We start from the raw sequence: 19,381 nt of genomic DNA on the forward strand, positions 1-19,381 counted from the left end.
GAAACTCACCAAAGATGTCAAATTATCTTAAAATACAGATTATAAAATACATGATTAATACAATCAGAAAGAAGACAAAGATTTCTCTGTGCCAATCAGTTCAATTTAACATGGTGAGCAGGGCACTACCAGGGCAATTAGGCAGCAAATGAAATAAAAACCTTTCAGATTTTAAGGACACACACACATAACACCCAGACAGACATACAAATATTACAAAGACAGACTAGAAGATGGCAGCAGGCAGGACCGGAATGAAGGTGAGTGTGAGAGACTGTGAGTGAACATAAGTGTGGACAAGCAACCTCAAACAAGGCAGAAATGTGGGGCAGAGGGTTCCTGTGCTGTGGACAGGGAGCAGGCAGCAGTAAGCAGCTTGTCAGGGCACTTCTCCCTGCACAGCTGGAAGGCCCCACCATTTTGGAAGATCCATGGTTTTCTCTGGGAGGAGGCAGTGGGGAGCAACTAGGGCCAAGCAACCTGAATGCACCAGTGCACCTTGCACCATCAGACCAGTGGACCCCACTGGAGCCAAGCACCATTCCACACAGCAGCAGCCTGATCAGAGTGGAGCACCACCCCCAGCAACAGTAATGCCAGCATTAGAGCCCAGTATCTTCCTCCACAACAGCAGTGACTAGGTGGGAGTGGAGCCCCACATCCAACAGCAGCTGAGGTTCAGGAGCCAAGACACACCCCCAGAAGCAGAAGCTCTGGAGTGGACATACATCCCCAGGCAGCAGCAGCACAGACCGGCAGCTGAGACCCATCTCCAGGAGCATCAGCGGAGGCTGATCAGGAGCGGTGCCCAGGCCCAAGCAGCAGCAAAGCCTGGGCAGCTGAGACCTGCCCCTGAAAACTGCAGCAGCGGATTTGGAGTGGAGCCCCTCTCCAAGCAGCAGCAAAGTCCCGGGAGCTGAGCATCCTCAGCCCCCAACAGCAGCAGAGGATTGGGAGCTGAGGGCACCCCCTGGCAACAGCAGCAGCAGTAGCAGCACAAACCAGGAGCTGACACTTGCCCCCAGCAGCATCAGCAGCGACTGATTAAGAGCTGAGCCCCACCAGACAGCAACGCACCCCAGCAAAGCACCAGTGGGACCCACAAACCCAAAAGCACACCAGCAGAACACACACATTCGAGCAAGGCACTGGTGAGTCCCATAAGCCCCAGCACTGCACCAGCTGGACACATGCACCCCAGTAGCACAAACACCACTGGACCCACGCACCCAAGCAGCACCTACTATGACAGATTAATACCAGCTGCCACTTGTCAATCCTCCAGGACCCAGACCAAGCAAAAAGCGCCACACATTAAACCAGTCTAGGAGGTACAGCAGCCTTATTTGATACACACTGACCTGCCTACACATCCCAACATCCCTTACCGGGCCTAGAACTACCAGACTGCTAAAATGGTGAGACAAAAAACACCCAAATGAAAGAAAAAGAGGAATCACCAGAAAAGGAACTACATGAAATGGAAGAAAGCAATTTGTCAGATAAAGAATCAAAGCACTGAATGGCAGTGGAGTGAATGGAAGTTACACAGACAATCTCCCAGGACCAAATGGAAATTACACCTAAATTAAAGACAAATCATCAGAAAAAAGCAACAGAGAAGAAGTGGGACAAGACCATATAACCAGGGACACTGGTAGGATCTGCAGAGGCAAGAGAGAGTGGCGGGCTAGGAGCCCACAGACAGCAGCGGTCTTAGCTGTGAGCAGCGCCCTAGGGGATAAAATACCAAGCCTGCTCCACAGCACAGAGGGCCAGGGCAGAGCATTAAATTAGCCTCAGCCACTCATCTGGGGCTCTGGCAGAGGGAGGGCAGACTGGACTGTAACTCTCTGGGGACACCCAGGATTTGGAGGGTGCTCAGAGTCTTTGCTGAGTCATGGCCACACAGGATGGTGGCCAGCTTGCTCCTTCCTGGCCACACAGGACGTTGTCCAGCTTGGTCCACCCCAGAGCTGTGGGGAAAAGCAACAGCCCTTCCCTCAGAGATTCAACCCCTTACAGGTGAGGCAAAGAAATGCAAATCGAGGCTCATTAACAACCAGCATCTGTCCCACCCTCTAAAAATCCTCTTACGCAAAATACCAGGGCTACATTCCAAGGCCCTGAGTAAGAGACTAATAGCCTTGAGGCAAAAAGCTACAAGATAACTAAACCTTTTCTGGGCTTGCAAATATATCCAGAAAAGTAAGACTTGACAGTGGTGTTTAATGTGGGCCCTCTCATGCTTATTCAAAACCAGTAGTGGGAGCCATAAACAGCAGAACACCAACACCCACAGGGAAAATTTGGCAGGCTCCAAAACCCACTGAGATAGCCAAAATGGTGAAACAAAAAAACAAATCCAAAATGAAAGAACAAGAAAACTCTATCAAAGATGAGATAAATGAAATGCAGTTAAGCAAGTTATCAGAGGTACAGTTCAGAGCCATGATCTTGAGGAAGCTCAACAGCATGAGTAAGGACATCAATACCATGAGTAAAGATACAAAAACATTGCAAACCAACCAAGTGGAAATAAAGAATGACATAGATGAAATAAATAACACATTGAGAGGACTAACCAACAGAGTAGAGAAAGTTGAGGACCGGATCAGTGAATTAGAAGACAGGGTAGAATAAATCAACCAATCAGAAAACCAAAAGGAAAAAATAATTTAAAAACAGGAAGACAACTTAAGAGAACAGTGGGACAACTGGAAACGTAATACTATTCACATCATAGGAGTCCCTGAAGAAGAAGAAAATGAGCAAGGGTTAGAGAATATATTTGAAGAAATAGTGACAGAAAACTTCCCTAACTTGATGAAAGAAGAAGGTATTTGAATTCAAGAAGCATAAAGAGCCCAAAGTAAGAAGAATCAAAACAGGCCCACACCAAGACACCTAATAACTAAAATGCCAAAAATTAAAAACAAAGAATCTTAAAGGCAGCAAGAGATAAGCAACAGGTTACCTACAAAGGAACCCCCATAAGGCTCTCAGCTGACTTCTCAACAGAAACACTACAGGCCAGAAGGGAGTGGCATGAAGTAATCAAGGTCATGAAAAACATGGATCTGAATCCAAGACTACTCTATCCAGCAAGGCTGTCATTCAAAATAGAAGGTAAAATAAAGAGCTTTCCAGACCAAAAAAAAAAAAAAAAAAAAAGGCCAAGGGAATATATTAACACCAAACCAGCACTGCAAGATTTGCTAAAAGGACTGCTGTAATTAGTAGAAGAAATAGGAAGAAAAATATAACCACAATAAACAAAAATGGCAATAAATAAGTACATATCAATAATCACCTTAAATGTAAATGGTTTGAATGCTCCAATAAAAAAAACACAGAGTAGCTGACTCAATAAAAAAGCATGACTCACATATATGTTGTCTACAAGAGACTCACCTCACAACAAAAGTCTCACATAGGTTGAAAGTGAAGGGATGAAAAAAAAAAATCTTTCAAGCAAATGAAAAGGGAAAAAAAGCTGGGGTACCAGTACTCATATCTGATAAAAATGGATTTCAAAATGAAGGCCATAACTAGAAACAAATAAGGCCACTATATACTATTGAAAGGATCTATCCAACAGGAAAATATAACCTTGGTAAACATATATGCATCCAATACAGGAGCACCAAAATACATTAAAACTCTTCTGGAGTACTTCAAAGGAGAAATTGACAGCAATACAATCAAAGCACAGGGCTTCAAAACCCCAATGACATCACTGGATAGATCCTCTAGACAAAAAATTAACAAGGAAACACAGATTCTAAATGAGGCGCTAGATCAAATAGATTCAATAGATATCTACAGAGAATTACACCCCAAAACTGCAGAATTTACATTCTTCTAAAATGCACATGGGACATTCTCAAAGATAGACCACATGTTAGGGCACAAACGAAGTCTCTACAAGTTCAAGAAGATTGAAATCATATCAAGCATCTTCTCAGATCACAATGGCATGAAACTAGAAATCAACTGCAACAAGAACATGCAAAGATATTTGAAAACATGGAGGCTAAATAGATTGTTATTGAACAATGAATGGGTTACCATGGAGATCAAGGAAGAAATTAAAAACTTCCTGGTAACCAATGAAAATGAAGACACAGCAACACAGAATCTATGGGATGCAGTGAAAGCAGTTCTCAGAGCACTTCATGCCCACCTCAAGAAACAAAAAAAAATTCTAATTGACTACCTAACCTCACAACTTAAAGAACTACAAAGCAAGCAAAAAAAAAACCTCAGAGCCAGTAGAAGAAACAAAATAGGAAAGATCAGAGCAGAAATAAATGACATAGAGACCAAAAAAACTATTCAAAGGATCAATGAAACAAAGAGCTGTTTTTTTAAAAAAATAAACAAGATTGATGGACCCTTAGCAAGGTTCACTAAGTAACAAAGAGAGAGAACCCAAATACACAAAATCAGAAATAAAAGAGGAGAAATAATAACTGACACCACAGAAATACAAAGGATAGTTAACAAATATTATGAACAATTATACTGCAACCAATTCGACAATCTAGGCAAAATTGACAAATTTCTAGAAATACATAGTCTCCCAAAGGAAGAGATAGAAAACTTGAACAGACCAATGACAATGAAGAAAATTGAAGATGTAATCAAGATTCTCCCAGCAAACAAAAGCCCAGGCCCGGACGGCTTCACGGGGCAGTTTTACCGAGCATTCAAAGAACTAACACCCATTATCCTCAAAATATTCCAAAAGATTCAAAAAGAAGGAAGACTTCCATACTCATTTTATGAGGCCAGCATAATTCTAATTCCAAAACCAGAAAAAGACACTACAAAGAAATAAAACTACAGGCCAATACCCCTGATGGACACAAATGCTAAAATCTTGAACAAAATACTAGCAAATCAGATCCAGCAATACATCAAAAAAATTATTCACCATGACCAAGTGGGATTCATCCCAGGGATGCAAAGCTGGTACAATATTCACAAATCAATAAATGTGATACACCACATAAACAAAATGAAAGATAAAAACCATATGACCATATTAATAAACGCTGAAAAACCTTCGACAAAATCCAGCACCCATTTCTGATAAAAATGCTCAGCAATTTGGGAATAGAGGGATCTTATTTTGACATAATAAAGGACATATATGAAAGACCTACAGCCAACATCATACTAAATGGACAAAAACTAAAAGTATTTCCCTTAAGAACAGGAAGAAGACAAGGATGCCCACTTTTGCCACTCTTATTTAACATAGTACTGGAGATCTTAGCCACAGCAATCAGACATGAAGAAAACATAAAAGGGATCCAAATTGGAAAGAAAGAAGTGAAACTGTCATTATTTGCAGATGACATGATATTATACATAGAAAACCCTAAGGACTCCATCAAAAATCTACTAGACTTAATAAATGAATTTGGCAAAGTAGCAGGTTACAAAATTAACGTCAAGAAATCGACGGCATTCTTATACGCCAATGATGAACTCACAGAAAGAGAAAATACAAAAACATTTCCATATACCATCATGGCAAAAAAATTAAGATACCTAGGAGTAAACTTAACCAAAGAAGTAAAGAACCTATTTGCAGAAGACTACAAGACATTGAAAAAGAAATAAAGGAAGATATAAAAAAGTGAAAGCATATACCTTGTTCATGGATTGGAAGAATTAACATCATTAAAATGTCGGTACTAGCCAAAGCCTTCTATACAATACAATACATTCCCCATCAAAATACCAATGACATACTTCACAGAACTAGAACAAAAACTTCAAAAGTTCATATGGAACCAAAAAAAATCCCCAAATAGGCACAGCAATCTGAAAAATAAGAACAAAGTAGGTTGGGATCAAAATACCAAATATCAGGTTATACTACAAAGCAACTGTAATCAAAACAGCCTGGTACTGGCACAGGAACAAGCACACAGATCAGTGGAACACAACAAAGAACCCAGAAATGGACCCAAAAGATTATGCTCAATTAATGTTCGACAAAGGTGGCAAGAGCATACTATGGAATAAAGACAGCTTCTTTAATAAACGTTGTTGGGAAAATTAGACAGCTACATGCAAAAAAATGAAACTAGACCATCAACTTATACCATACACAAGAATCAACTCAAAATGGATAAAAGACTTAAATGTGACTTGTGAATCCATAAAATTCCTAGAAGAAAATGGTAGACAACAAAATTTCGGACATCATACGCAGCAGAATTTTCACTGATACATTACCTAAGGCAACACAAACAAAGGGAAAAATGAACACATGGGACTACATCAAACTCAAAAGCTTCTACACAGCAAAAGAAATAACCATCAAAATGGAAAGGCAACCCACTTTATGGGAGAGCATAATTGCCAATGATATATGAGATAAGGGGTTAATTTCCAAAATATATAGAGTGCTCATACAACTCAACAAAGGAAGACAGAGAATCTGATTGAAAAATGAGCAGAACTAGAGACACTGCTCCAAACAGGACATACAAATGGATAAAAAACATATGAAGAAATGCTCAACATCACTAATCATCAGAGAGATGCAAATTAAAACAACAATGAGGTATCACCTCACACCTGTCAGAATGGCCGCCATCAACAAATCATCAAACGACAAGTGTTGGCAAAGGTGTGGAGAAAAGGGGACTCTAGTACACTGCTGGTGGGAATGCAGACTGGTGCAGCCACTATGGAAAACAATATGGTGTTACCTCAAAAAAATTAAAATTGAATTGCCATTTAACCCAGTGATCCCACTTCTAGGAATATACCCTAAGAAGCCTGAAACACCAATCAGAAAGAATATATGTACCCCCATGTTCATAGCAACACTATCTACAATATCTAAGATCTGGAAACAGCCCAAATGTCCATCAGTAGACGAATGGATAAAAAAGCAGTAGTACTTATACACAATGGAGTACTATGCAGCTGTAAGAAAGAAAGATCTCTTATCCTTTAGGACAACATGGAGGGACCTGGTGAGTATTATCCTAAGGGAAACAAGCCAAGCAGAGAAAGACAAATATCACATGATCTCACTTATGTGTGGAATGTAATGAACATAACAGTCTGAGGAACAGGGTAGACCCAGAGATGTGGAAGTGGGGTACAGAATGACAACCCTCAGAAGAAGGGGAGGGGGGAGGGAAGAGATAAACCACAGAACTTATATGCATGTACGCATAACCGATGGACATGGACAACAAAGCTGGGGATGGGGGGGTGTGGGGAGGACGGTGTCAATGGGGCAGAAAGGAGAAACATCTGTAACAAAAATAAATTAATTTAAAAAAAGACAAAAAAAATCAATTATTTTTATGCACTTTAAATGGACACTCTAATAAAAAATTTTAAATGCATTTACAATAAAAAAAATACAATACTTAGGAATAAATTTAGCAAAAGAATTATAAAATAAATACTTAGAAAACTACAAAACATAGAATAAAATGTATTAATGTATAAATGAATGGGAAAATTCATCTCAATTCCATGGTCCAGAAGACTTAACATTGTTGAAATGGCATTTTCCCCAAAATGATGTAGAGATTTAGCACAATACTGTCGTGATCCCAACTGATTTCTTTATAGAAACTGGCAGGCTGTTTCATAAAATCGCATGGAGTTGCAAGGAAGCCATATAGCCAAAGCAATCTTGAAAATGAAAACTCAAGTGATAGGAGTAACGCTTCTTCATTTCTAAACCTTGTAATATGCATGGTAATCAAGATAGTGTGGTACTGACACAAGAATAGACATACAGACCTATGACATGAATTTAGTTATGAGAAATAAGGCCATGCCCTGGCCAGTTTTGCTCAGCGGTTAGAGCATCGGCCCATGGACCAGAGAGTCCCGGGTTTGGTTGCTGCTAATGGCATGTCCCTCAGTTGCAGTTTGTCCCCAGCCCTGACTGGGATCATGTGGGTGGCAACCAGTCAACGTGTCTCTCTTACATTGATGTTTCTCTTTCTCTCTTCCTCCTCCTTCTCCTCCCACTCTAACTGAAAATAAATGCAAAAATGTCCTCAGGTAAGGATGAAGAAAAAAAGAAGAAATAAGGCCATATATGTAAGGTGAACTAGTTTTCTAAAAAGATGCCAATTTGTTCTTTTCACAAATTTGTACTGGGCCAACTACACAGCCATATGCAAAAGAAATTGGTTTTATCCTTGCAAGACACTCATACAATAATTTACCAGCAAGAATTAAAAACTAAAGAATAAACTATCACCCACTTTGATAAAACATAGGAAAAATATACCAACCTTGAATTTGACAAAGGTAAGACACCAGGAGCAAAAATTGGGCATGGGGGGAATAATTTGTACTTCATCAAATTAATGACTTTTATGGTTCAAAGGACACCATCAAGAACGTGGAAACACTCTTTGGAACCCTGTGTACTGCTGCTGGGAATATAATACTCTGTTCACAGTATAAAAAACAGCATGGTAGCCTGGCTGGTGTGGCTCAGTGGTTGGGTGTCAACCCATGCACCAAGAGGTTGCTGGTTCAATTCCCAGTAAGGGCACATGCCCAGGTTGTGGGCCCAACCCCCAGTGGGGGGCTTACAGGAGGCGGCCAATTGATGTTTCTCTCTTATTGATGTTTCTATCTCTCTTTCCCTCTCCCTTCCTCTCTCTCTAAAATCAATAAAGAAAAAATATAAAATAATATTAAACAGAAAAAAACCAACATGGTAATTAGTCAAAAACTTACAAACCGGGTTACCATCTGATGAGCAATTCTATTTCTTAAACTAGAAGTAGAATCAAAGCAGAGACTTAAACAGATACATGTTCACTCATGTTCATATTAGCATTATTCACAATAGCCAAAAGGTAGAAATAACTAAGCACTCACCAACAGTTGAATGTGTCAAAAAAAAAAAAAATGGTACATACATTAGGAGTATTCAGCTTTTTAAAAAGAAAGCAAATCTGACATGCTGCAACACAAATGATCCTTAAGGACATTATGCTAAGTGAATTCAGCCAGTCACAAAAGATCAAACACTATATGATTACACATGTATGAGGTACCTTTGCGAGTAGTCAATTCCCAGAGACAAAAGTAGAATGCTTGTGGCCAGGGGCCTCAGTAGAGGAAGAATGAGGATTTGTCCGATAAGTAGAGTTTCACTTTTGCAAGATAAAAATAGTTCTGGAGATTGTTTTCACAATGTCAATGTATTTTATACTCCTGAGTATACACCTAAAAATGGTGCAAGTGTACATTTTATTCTGTGTATATTACCACAATTAAAGTAAAATTTTAGGGCAATAGAATAAAAACAGAATCCATAGATTGGAATAAAATTTTGCAAATCATATATCTGATAAAGAACTTTTATCTAACCCGGCCATTGTGGCTTAGTGGTTGAGTATCAACCCATGTACCAAGAGGCTGCTGGTTCGATTCCTGGTCAGGGTACTTGCCCAGGTTGTGGGCCCGATCTCCAGTGGGGGGCATGAAGGAGGCAGCTGATCAATGTTCTCTATCATCGATGTTTCTGTCTCTCTCTCTCTCCCTCTCTCTCTCCCCCTTCCTCTCTCTCTCTAAAATCAAAAAAGAAAAAATGTTTTAAGCAAATAGTATATACATTTTAGGAAAATAACTTTTATCTAAAATATCTAAAGATCTCTTACAACTTAATTCTAAAAAATCAAATAAGTCATACTTACCTGACAGGGAGATACCATGATCATGAAGGTGGTTTTCCCAGGGTGAGGTTTATCCATTGTATTGTGGATGTGCTGACCCCTGTGATTTTCCTAAATGTGGGAAACTCAACTGCATAATTTGTGGTAGCGGGGGACTGTGTTCATGCTCTCCCCTGGGGGGAAAAAAAAGTAAATAAGTCAATTTAAATATAGCAAAGTATCTGCATATACATTTTCCCAAGGAAGATATACAAATGGCCAAGAGCATATGAAAAATGCTAGATATCATTAGTCATCAAGGAAATACAAATCAAAACACCAGTGAGACACCACTCTACAACACCTAGAATGGATGGAGGTCATGTTAAGGGCGGTGCAAATATAAAATGGTGCAGCCACTCTGGAAAAGGAGTCTGGGAGTTCCTCAAAAATTAAACCTAGATTTACCATGTAATCCATCAATTCTTCTAGGTATATATGCCCATGAAAAATGAAAACACATATCTGAACAAAAATTTATACATGCATTATATAGCAACATTAGTCTTAGTAGCCAAAAGTGGAAACAATCCAAATGTCCATTAATGGGTAAATAAATAAACACAACACGTTTTATTCATTCAGTGAAATATTATTCAGTCATAATAATGAATGAGATATTGCTAAGTGCTACAACAGGCTGGGCCTTGAAAAAATTACTAAGTGACTGAAATCAATCATAAAGACCATATTTAATTTCATTCATATGAAAAACCCACAAGGGAAATCTATAGAGACGAAAGTAGACCAGTGGTTATTTAAAGCTAGGGATTGGAGGAGGAAGATGGGAAGATTGGGAGTGATAGCTAACCAGCAGAGCAGTGTCTCTTTCAGGTGACAACAATGTTTAAACACTGACTACGGGTCCAGCTGGTGTGGCTCAATGGCTTGAGTGTGGTCCCATGGACTCAGAAGTCCCAGTTCCATTCCCAGTCAGGGCACATGCCCAGGTTGTGGGCTGGGTCCCCAGTAGGGGGCATACGGGAGGCAGCCGATGGATGTTTCTCTCCACAGTGATGTTTCTTTCTCTCCCTTCTCTCTCTCTAAAATATCAATAAAAACATATTTAAACAATTGATTGTAGTATATATGGGTTTGGTGTTATGGCAGGCCTGTCTCCCTGGGTCTCTCATAGTGCCTGATGCTGACAGGGGGAAGGGCATGTAATAACAATAGAGCCACAGTTATTTAATAATTTTCATCTTACTAACTATAGAGAAGAGGTTTTCTTACAGACCCTGGGAAGCTGGAGGATGAAACAAAGCTGTGAAAAGACAAGATGCCTCAGAGCCCAGATGGGTCCATTGCTCAGAAAGGAAGCACATTTTGAGAACAGACCAAGGACAGGACACACTTTGATTTGGTTGCTGTGCCAGGACCCTGACCCGCCCCACTCTGGGAGTTTGCCTCAGAAATGCTGACCATTCTTCAGTCCTAGGAATAAGCTGAGCTATTTGTAACATCATAGAAGATTAGCCACCTTGTTATCGGACTTGAAGATCCTGGAAGGAGACACACAGACCACGGACCCTGTCCCTTCTACCCTTGCAAGCAGCCCTTTCTTACTTACCCTATATAATCAGCCAACTAATAGGAGGAGTCAGAGCAGAATTTCCAGGATGACCTACTCGTCTCCCCATACTGCTGGCATTATTGGAATAAATGCTCATATATGATTCAACCCTATCTCTGCTTAATTTGGCTCAAGTAGTGACAGGTGGCCTCAGACCCATGTAGTGTTTGGTATCAACGCCAGAGCAAACTGTGGCATTGAACCATTGCCCAGCCTCTGCCCATAGGCTGTAGGCACTGAAGCCAGTCACACAGTGGGAAAACAAATAACAATAGCAATAAAATAAATAAGATAAAAATTAATCGCTTCTCGGCCTTTTGGCTACGATCAATTGTAATTTCTTTTCTTATCAGTTTAATATCTGATACATCCTCTATCTGGGACAATATATTAAATGGATATTTGGATCAGGAAAATGGAATAGGAGCTTGCTCTGTCCACTCCACGCATCAACCCGGTATTGCAGTACCTCTGGGAATGGTGCAAAAAAAATAAAAATTGACTGTGGTAATGATGTTACATATCTACAAATATACTAAGAACCGCAGAACCTGTATGCTTTAATGCACTTTACAGCATGTGTATTATACCTCAATAAAGCTGTTTAAATAAGTAAATAATGTCATAAAAGTTTTGCAGTGTAAAAGAGTTTTGCAATCCAGGTTCTAAGGAATATAAGATTTTCCAGGTTAATTAACACATTTATCACCTCATAATGTTATCGTGTAGTGAGAATGCTTAAGATCCACTATCTAGACAACCACATCAAAGTTACAACTAAACTACAGAACAACCATCCTTTTACTCTAACATTTCAAAGGTATGCTAACCTAGATGCACGAGAACAATGGAAAGGGCTCTCTTAGGGCAAAGACTAACTTTTTACCATAGAAGTTTAAGCCTGAGGTTATATTCATTGTGAAAAACACTGGATCATTTCTATCCCACAAACAATCATGATCCAAGTTTTTGCTGCCTGTTTCACTTTTCTGTATTTTGCATCTAGTATAATATTTACATAAGCTGTGGAAACTATTGAAAGTAATTTTATACATATTCAACAATCATTAACAGTTGGGCTATGCAGGAAAACCCAAAATATAAGTATTAGTATTATTATGACTAATATAATTAGCACACAGATAAAGAAAATCAAAACTAATGGTTTCTGAGTTCAATATCTGGTATACAGGCCTTGTCAGTGTCTTGGGATAGCTGTCTGTCTCTGACGTCAGTGGCTTCTTATCCTTGAGGAGTCTTTAGTGTCTATTGCAAGTTAAAGTGAGTTCCAGAGACAGGGGTAGATGGGCATTCGCAGTTAGGTACCTGATAATGTCCCTTCCAACAAGGTTAGAGAGAGTGTCTTTTATTTGATGTCCTTATTAATAAAAATCTGCAGGTGGTGGTCCATGCTTTTTAAATTCTTCATCTCCTGGGAGTTGCTGAGAAAGGAAAGGGTACCAGAGTTCCAAAGCAACTCGTACTGAGCAGAAGCCTGAAGCATTTGAAGGTTCCATTGTTCTTCCTGGGGTGCTGCCCCCTTCTGGTGTTTTACCTGCTCACACCCACCTTGAAAGGAGCCTTTACACTGAGAGAAACTAGAGCTCTGGAAAGCGGGGAGTTCATGTGGGGGAGTAGAGGTTACATGCTTTCTGAGGTTGTGCTTGTGATGTTTTAGGTCTCATATCTGAGTTTTGCACCCACAGTTCAGCTTCACTCAGAGGGTCGTTTTGGTACATTGAGAAGTCCGTGAGGATCAGTTGTTCTGTATCATGAACAAAAGATTTGTGGATTAGGTGTTCATTTGAGATAAAACATTAATGAGGCTGATAGGTTCCTCACTTGTGAGAATGGAAGCCTGGGGGAGGGAGCACTTCCATGCCTACAAGGTGTCCCAGAGTTCATTCCTGGGGCTGCTCAGGTGTCCCTTAGTAAGCAGGAAAACTCTGAACCAATAACTGATAAATTACAATTAAATTGTCTTCACCACTTCCTCATTAGGCTTTCCAGTGTGAGACTCCATGGTCCCTAATCCTAGTCAAATTACTGAGTACAGCTCAGCCAGTGTGGCTCAGTGGATCGAACGTCATCCTATGGACTAAGAGGTCCCAGTTTGATTCCTGGTCAGGGCACATGCCCAGGTTGTGGGCTTGGTCCCCAATGTGGGGGTGTGCAGGAGGCAGCCAATTGATGTTTCTTTCTCTCTCACATCGATGTTTCTATCTCTCTCTCTAAAATATCAATGAAAACATATTTCAAAAAACATTACTTAAATGGTCTAGTGTAAATTAAAGAGGACCCTCAAAAATTGAAAACTTACAAGAACCCATCTAGGTAGAAGTGATTATCCCTATGGCTTCTCTTTTGAACAGCTGAATTTGTCCCATTTTAAACCTGCAGAGAATGAATAACATTTCACACTGGGTTACCACAACTTGGGGCTGTGGACACACCAAATATAACCCTACACCCAGCTCCCAGCACTATGGAAATTGCTATTTTATCCACACAGCAACCGGTACACGTTCTGCTGTCACAACTTTGGATAGGCCTGTTTTGTTCAATGCCTATGTCAAGAGTATTTTAGCTGCAGTTAACTTTCACCTCTGAAGGGACATGATGCACCTTTACCTGGTTACTCTCAGGAAACCTCAACACTATTACCACCGCACACAGTTTCTGCAGATAGGAGCTGGACTGCGTTTACCGTGCTCTGGAATAACAAGTATGACATGGTAATGATGGCATTCTGTTTTGTGAACATTTGTTTGACATTCAGGACATAGATGTATTGAAAAAAGAGACTGACAAGCCCTGGCCAGTTTGGCTCAGTGGTTAGAGTGTCAGCCCACAGACCAATGAGTCTCGGGTTCGATTCCAGTCAAGGGCATGTACCTCGGTTATGTTTCGTCCCTGGCCCTGGTCGGGGTCTTGCGGGAGGCAACCAGTCAATGTGTCCCTCTCACGTGAATGTTTCTCTCTCTCTCCCTCTCTCCCCCTACCTCCTACTTTATCTGAAGATGAACAGAAAAATATCCTTGGGTGAGGATTAAAAAAAAAAACAGGCTGACAAAACATGGATTAGCCCCAGGATTATGGGCCCTGATTCCTTGAATATATTTTAAAAAGTTATTTAATAAACTGAAGACCACTTCCTTTCAGACACCATGAAGAAATAGCTAGAAATTCCTCCCAGCACCCACAACATTTTCTAGATTATTTTGGAGTTTGAGAAACAACATATTCATTCCTGGTTTAAAATTTTTATTAGAGCCCATTCATGCTGTTACTGGCAAATTGGCCAATATTGAATAAGTACTCCAATGTTTGAAAGTTCTAGACTCTTTAAATTGCCACACAACAGGCACACACAGTGGTGTCCTCTGAAACGCCTTCATCATAGAGGCTGCAGAGACCACCTCTCATAAATCCTGGAATTACCCATGGTGACCTTATATTGTAATTTCTGTGTTCATCTAAGTTATGTTGAGTAGGTGTTTATCAATTTTATTAATCTTGACAACCAGTTTTTTTCTGGTTTACACTTTCTTCATTGATTAGTTTCAGGTGTACAGCATAGTGGTCAGACTTTTATAGAATTTATGAAGTAATTTGCATAATAAATCTAGTATCAATCTAGAACTGTACATAGATATTACAATATTATTGATTATATTCCCTATGCTGTACTTTACATCCCATGACTATATTGTAATTCACAATTTGTACTTCATAGTTCCTTCAACTTTTTCACCGAGGCCCCCGAGCCCCTGTCAGTTTGTTCTCTGTATCTATAATCTATTTCTGCTCTATTTGTTTGTTTCTATTGTTACTTAGATTACACATATACATGAAATCATATGGTATTTATCTTTTTCTGTCTGACTTATGTCACTTAGCATAATACCCTCTAGTTTCACTCATGTTTCTGCAAATGGTGAAATTTCACTTTTATGACCAAGTAATAGTTTATTGTTTATACCACCTTTTCTTTACCCAATTGTATATTAATGGGCACTTAGGTTGATATCTCAGCTATTGCCGATTATGCTGCAATAATCATAGGGATGAATATATCCTTTTGAAGTAGCGTTTTTGATTCTTTGGGTAAATACCCAAAAGTAGAATTGCTGGGTCATAAGTTAGTTTTATTTTTAATTTTTTAAGGAAACTCAGTACTGTTTTTTTGTTTTTGTTTTTGTTTGTTTGTTTGTTTCATTTTTTGTTCAGATAGAGTGGGGGGGGAGAGAAACATCGACGTGAAAGGGACACGTTGAGTGGCTGCCACCCCCATGACCCAACCAGGGCCGGGGACAAACTGCAACAGAGATATGTGCCCTTAGTGGGAACCGAACCCAGGTCTCTCTGGACCGCAAGCCGACGCTCTAACCACTGAGCAAAACCGGCCAGGGCTGTTTTTGTTTTTTTTAATCCTCACCAGAGAATATGTTTTTATTGATTTTAGGGAGCGAGAGAGAGAGAGAGAGAAAGAGAGAGAGAGAAATATTGATGTGAGAGAGAAACATCAACCAGTTGCCTCCCATACGCACCCTAATGGGGTATCAAACCAGCAACATAGGTGTGTGCACTGACTGGGAATCAAATCCACAAACTTTTAGTGTGCAGGACGCTAAACAAAGTAAGCCACTCAGCTGAGGCAACTTCTGCCCATTTTGAAGTTGTGCTGTTTGTTTTTGTTGCTGTTAGGTTGTTTGAGGTTTTTATGAATTTTGAATATTAACCCCTTATCAGATGTATCATTGCTGAATATTTTTCCCAGTAAGTAGATTGTGTTTACACTTTGTTGATGGTTTCATTTGCATTGGAAATGTAGTTTGATGTAGTCCCATTTTATTATTTTTTCATTTGTTTCACTTTCCTGAGGAGATATACCAGAAAAAAATTTTAATAAAAACAATATCAGAGACTTTAGTGCCTATGTTCTCTTCTAGGAGTTTTGTGGTTTCAGGTCTTACATTTAAGTTTTTAATCCCTTTTGAGTTTATTCTGTACATTGTGTAAGTATATGGTCTAGTTTAATATTTTTGTATGTATCTGTCCAGTTATTCCAACACCATTTATTAAACAAACTGTTTTTACCCTATTGTATATTCTTGCCTTTCTTGTCATAGATTAATTGACCATATAGTCAATTAGTCTATGGGTTCTCCGTTCTGTTCCATTTATCTACGTGTCTGTCTTAATGCCATTTTGATAAATATAGCCTTGTAGTATAGTTTGGTATTGGATATCTTGATAGCTCCTACTTTTATCCCTAGATTGCTATGGCTATTCAGTCTTTAATTATATAAATTTTAGAATCATTTGTTCTAGTTTTATGAAAATGCCATTAATATTTTGCTAGGCATTGCATTAAATCTCTAGATTGTTTTGTGTAGTATGGACATTTTAATTATGGTAATTCTTTCTATCCCTCAGCATGGTATATGCTTTTATTTATTTGTATCTTCTTTAATTTATTTACTAGCTTATAATTTTTCCAAACTCAGGTGTTTTCCCTCCTTGGTTAAATTTATTTCTAGATATTCTATTTTGTATAAATGGATATATGTATTTAATTTCTCTTTCTGATATTTTGTTATTGATATATAAAAATACAATCAATTTCTGAATATTAATTTTGTGTCCTGCTACCTTACTGAATTCATTTTTCAGTTCTAATCGTGTTTTTAGCGGAGTCTTTAAGGTTCTCCCTATATAGTATCATGTCATCTGTAAATAAAAATAGTTTTCCTTTTTCCTTTCCAATTTAGATGCCTTTTATTTCTTCTTCTTGTCTGATTGTTATGACTAGGACTTTTAACACTATGTTGAATAAAGTAGTGAAAGTGGACATCCTTGCCTTGTTTTTCATCTTAAGAAAAACCATTTTGCAGTGATGTCATTGTCACTTCTCCTCTTTCATGATGTTAGCTGTAAGTTTGTCTATATGGCTCTTCTATGTTCAGGTATGTTCCCTCTGACCCTGCTTTACTGTTCATTTCAATCATAAGTAAATGCTGAATTTTGTCAAATACTTTTTTTGTATCTATTGATATGACTATATAATTTTGTTATTGTTCGTATGGTGAATCAGGTTGATTGATTTGAGAATATTGAACTGACCTCACATCCCAGGAATAAATCCCACTTGATCATGGTATATGATCTTAATATATTGCTAGGTTTAGTAGTTAATATTTTGTTGAGAATTTTTGCATTTATGTTCATCAGGGATATTGGCCTGTATAGTTTTGCAATCGAGGTAATGCTGGCCTCATAGATTGAGTTTGGGAGCCATCCCTTCTCTTGAATTTTTTGAAATAATTTAAGAAGAATAGGTGTTAATTATTTTTATTAATTTGGTAAAATTTACCTGTGAAGCCATTCAGTCCAGGACTTTTGTTTCTTGGGAATTTTTGATTACTGATTCAGTTTTGTTAGTTGTCATATGTTCATTCAGATTATCTGTTGTTTTTTTTTTACTCAGTCTTGGAAGATTGTATGTTTCTTGGAATTTATTCTTTTTTTTCCAGATTCTAATTTGTTAGCAGATTATCATTCATAGTATTTTCTTAGAATTTTTTATATTGCTGTGGTGTCATTGTCACTTCTCCTCTTTCATTTCTGATTTTATGTATTTGGGCTCTGTCCTTTTTTATTTTATGAGTCTAGTTAAAGTTTTATTAATGTTGTTTATATTTTGAAAGAACTAGCTCTTGGTTTAATTGATCTTTTGTATATTTTTAGATTCTATTTTATTTATTTTTACTCTGTTCTTTATTATTTCCTTCCTCTGCTCCTCTTGGGCTTTGTTGTTCTTTTTCTAGTTTATTTAGGTGTAACGATAGTTTGTTTAGTTGACATTTTCTTGTTTCTTAGGTACGCCTGTACTGCTATGAATTTTTCTTTTAGAACTGCTTTGGCTGTGCGCCATAGATCTGTGGTCATTGTATTTTCATTTTCATTTGTCTTGTTATCTTTTGACTTTCTTCCTTGATCTCCTTGTTAACCCTTTATTGTTTAGTAACATGCTATTTAACCTTCATGTGTTTATATTTTTCAGTTTTTTTCTTGTAGTTGATTTCTAGTTTTATCCTATTGTGATTGGTTAGGAAGCTTGATATGATTTCAATTTTCTTAGATTTACTGAGACTTGTTTTGTAGCGCACATGTGGTCTATCCTGGAAAATGTACCATGTGCACTTGAAAAGACTGTATATTCTGATGCTTTGGGGTAAAGTGTTTTAGGTACATGAATTAAAACTATTGGATTTAACGTGGTATTTAAGACCTCTGTGTCCTTGTTTATTTTTGTCTGGATGATTTATCCATTGATTTCTATGGAATGTTAAGATACCTTATTAATACTGTATTCTATCAATGTGTCCATTTATGACCACCAATATTTGCTTTCTTTTTAAAAAATATTTTTTTATTGACTTTTTAGATAAAGAGGAAGAGAGAAGGGGAGATAGATAGAAACATTGATGACACCTCCTGCATGCCCCTCACTGGGGATCGAGCCCGCAACCCAGGCATGCACCCTGATTGGAAATCAAACTGGGACCTCTGTCCTTGGAACTACACTCAATCCACTGAGCCCCACCAGACAGGTCCAATATTTGCTTTTATTATATTAAATATTGTTATATTTAGGTGCTCCTATATTAGATGCATATGTGTTTGCCCTTGTAAACATTTTCTTCTTGGAGTGATCACTTTATCATTACAAAATATCATTCTTTATCTCTTGTTATAACTTTTGGGGTTTTTTGTTTTCTTTTGTATTTTATATATATATATATATATATATATATATATATATATATATATATTTTATTGATTTTAGAGAGAGAGGAAGGGAGAGGAAGAGAGAGAAACATCGTGATAGAAAACATAGATCAGCTGCCTCCTGCATGCCTCCCACTGGGGATCAGCCACAACCTGGGCATGTACCTTGCCTGGGAATTGAACGGGTGACCTCTTGGTGCAGGGGTCAATGCTCAACCACTGAGCCACACCAGCCAGGCATAACTTTTGTTTTAAAATCTATTTTGGAGAGGAAAATGGCAGC

General features: G+C 38.5%; 1 protein-coding gene, 2 non-coding genes and 1 pseudogene across 3 annotated transcripts in view; all 4 read left to right on the forward strand.

The window, feature by feature from the left end:
• LOC118643861 (zinc finger protein 709-like) overlaps positions 1-19,381 on the forward strand; it is an 84,660-nt gene that overhangs the window by 4,531 nt on the left and 60,748 nt on the right. The gene's annotated exons all lie outside the window — the stretch shown is intronic.
• Positions 9,706-9,868, forward strand: LOC118616625. Its single transcript, XR_004956618.1, has one exon. It is a non-coding gene; the product is annotated as a U1 spliceosomal RNA (small nuclear RNA).
• On the forward strand, positions 11,468-11,560 carry LOC118616686 (annotated as a pseudogene).
• Positions 11,606-11,795, forward strand: LOC118616733. The gene has a single exon (XR_004956700.1). It is a non-coding gene; the product is annotated as a U2 spliceosomal RNA (small nuclear RNA).

The sequence above is a fragment of the Molossus molossus genome, unplaced genomic scaffold, assembly GCF_014108415.1.
Source record: "Molossus molossus isolate mMolMol1 unplaced genomic scaffold, mMolMol1.p scaffold_m16_p_4, whole genome shotgun sequence".
In the NCBI taxonomy this organism is placed as follows: Eukaryota; Metazoa; Chordata; class Mammalia; order Chiroptera; family Molossidae; genus Molossus; species Molossus molossus.